Source organism: Nanorana parkeri, unplaced genomic scaffold (genome assembly GCF_000935625.1).
Source record: "Nanorana parkeri isolate BGI_ZX_2015 unplaced genomic scaffold, ASM93562v1 scaffold351, whole genome shotgun sequence".
NCBI classification, from domain to species: domain Eukaryota; kingdom Metazoa; phylum Chordata; class Amphibia; order Anura; family Dicroglossidae; genus Nanorana; species Nanorana parkeri.
Genome location: NW_017306619.1, coordinates 657,784 through 660,158, shown reverse-complemented (window position 1 = coordinate 660,158; position 2,375 = coordinate 657,784). Strand labels below are relative to the sequence as shown.

The 2,375-nt window shown below is 44.7% G+C and overlaps 1 protein-coding gene across 1 annotated transcript in view; it reads left to right on the top strand.

The window, feature by feature from the left end:
- OBSCN (obscurin, cytoskeletal calmodulin and titin-interacting RhoGEF) overlaps positions 1-2,375 on the top strand; it is a 233,575-nt gene that overhangs the window by 210,838 nt on the left and 20,362 nt on the right. The gene's annotated exons all lie outside the window — the stretch shown is intronic.

The following is a 2,375-nucleotide window of genomic DNA, read 5'->3' as shown; positions in this document are numbered from 1 at the left end:
ACCTTCCACAGACATAAAAACACTGCATGGGTTAAATGCTCATTTGGCTAGTAAAAGTAAGAAAAAAGTACAAATTCTTTCCATATTTCTCGGCCCCGCAAGCTTTCTCTCCTCTGTGCAACCGGTCTATTCTGCCCAATTGGTAACAGCTTTCTGACGTCATCATATACAACGCAATACCAGCCATCCTTCATTGTACAGGAGGACAGCGAGGGCCTGCTCACATTCCAGAGTGCTGGACAGGGGAGGAAATCACTGGCTGCCAGTGTAGCTAGGAATAGTATTTGTACTTTTTCCTTTCACCTCTAACCAAATGAGCATTTAACCAAAACATTGCTGGGGGCCACCCCACTACAAGGGTGTATTGAAGAAGGCTGGTGTGGGGATTTAATGGATGGTCCACTTTCACTGTATTTTTACACCGTTCCCAAAAGTTGTCTCGGGTATTTAGTTAGTGCTGTTTCAATAGGATGCAAATGCTTTTCAGGGGTTCATTTATTACAATGTAGTTGTGATCTTTGGTCAGTTGCAATCGTCTTGATTTGTTCTCGTGGTTGATACCTTTCTATGTAGTATTGTGTGCTCTGTGGGCATTTAAAAATTAGCCTCTCAGAGATAATGTTTCTGTACGTTCTACAAGACACATTCACAGTTATATTATAGGTTAGAGTTATATTATTATTATTATTATTATTAATAATAAAACCATAATTTTGATGTCACACTTATACCCAAAAAGGCTAATCCAGTTCAACTGCTGGCCCTTTCTACCCTTCCATCCTCTTATGTTGGTCAAGGTGGATAAGCCATAGTGGTGGAAAGAGCTTCTCTGTCTAATAAGCACAAATGGGGTCTATTTATACCCATTTCACTGTGTGATTCATCCAATGAAAGAACTTGGGCGGATTATATCGCATATATATGTATAAATCGCTGGGAGTTGTGCATATGGCAAGGATTGAGTGTTCTTGAGTTGAATGTGAATGTTGCTGTTGTGGGAATGGTGCCCAGTTGAATGTTCTTGGTGGCATAGGAACATTAATTTTAGACAAATATTGCAAAGCTGAATGTCTGTATGATGTGACTATGTCAATAGCGGCTCATCTGCGAACAGAAATCGAATGGCGTTAGTTCATTCCCTTTTGCGTAAATCGAATCTTGTTATTGGCTATTTGGGCTCCATGGTGATTGGTCTTTATTTATATTTGAAAACAATGATTGTGGTGGTCCCTTGTGTGTCGAACGTTGTTTGATGACATTTTTAAACAATCAACAATGTTTATATTAGTGGTTAAAGTGCATCTAAAGCCGGAGCCTGAGTTTTAGTTTTGGATTGAGTGGTGAGAGGGATTGCAATCTCCTTCATGTATTTATTGCTATTGGTTTCCCCCACTTAGGCCTCATTCACACGAGAAACAGCCGGCACGTACAGCTCCCCGGAAGGACAGGTGCTGCGTGTGATTAGTACACAGCCCCTGTCCTTCTCTATGGGAGCACGCGGCCGTGCGCCCCCCCTACGCTCACCCGCCCTGCACCTCCGTGTGGGTGCGGGTGTCCGTACTCGTACGATGACAGGATGGATCCTGTCTGCGTCCGAGTCGGGACACCTGCACGGACCTGCACTTGGGGTGAGCGTAGGGCGGCGCACGGCCGCATAGTCCCATAGAGAAGGACAGGGGCTGCGTACTAATCACACGCAGCACCTGTCCTTCCCGGGAGCTGCCCGATACGGCCGTACACGCAGCAGTTGCTGGTCTGTGAGTACGCCGAGACCTGTCGTTAATAAATGGCAGTGTATTTTTTATCATTTTATATCTCCTATTGCCAGAGACAAAAAATGTATGGTGCATTATTTATGGTAAAGTAATATTAAAGCTGATTTTTTTTGGGGGGGGAGGGGGGGTGTTAATCTCAGGTTTTTTAAACCTGAAAAATGTATTTATCACGACTCTTTCATCATCATCCTCAGCCTTAGTAAAAAAAAAAATCTTACCTTTTAGATGTTTTGTTGAAGGAGCCAAGATGGTTGATTCCAGATTTTTCTTAGCCCCTTTTTTAGTGGTCTGGCCCAATGGAAAGACTTGGAACTGAAATTTGAGGATTGTGTTCATTCAATAAGCATCATTAAAGGAGAACTATGGGGTTAGTGCTTTTCCCCATAGTTCTCCTAAGGGTAACGGGGGGACACAAACTAGCGTCCTCCCGTCACCCTAGGCTCAGTATACCGCGAGCTGCAGCTCCCGGTATACTGAGACGCCGCAGCCGGAAAGGATCCCGACAATTATGTCTGGAACTGCCCAGCTGCGTGAGTGACAGCTGGCTCTGCCTATCTAGAGGCAGAGCCAGCTGTACCCGCCCCCTCCCCCGTCCGTTCC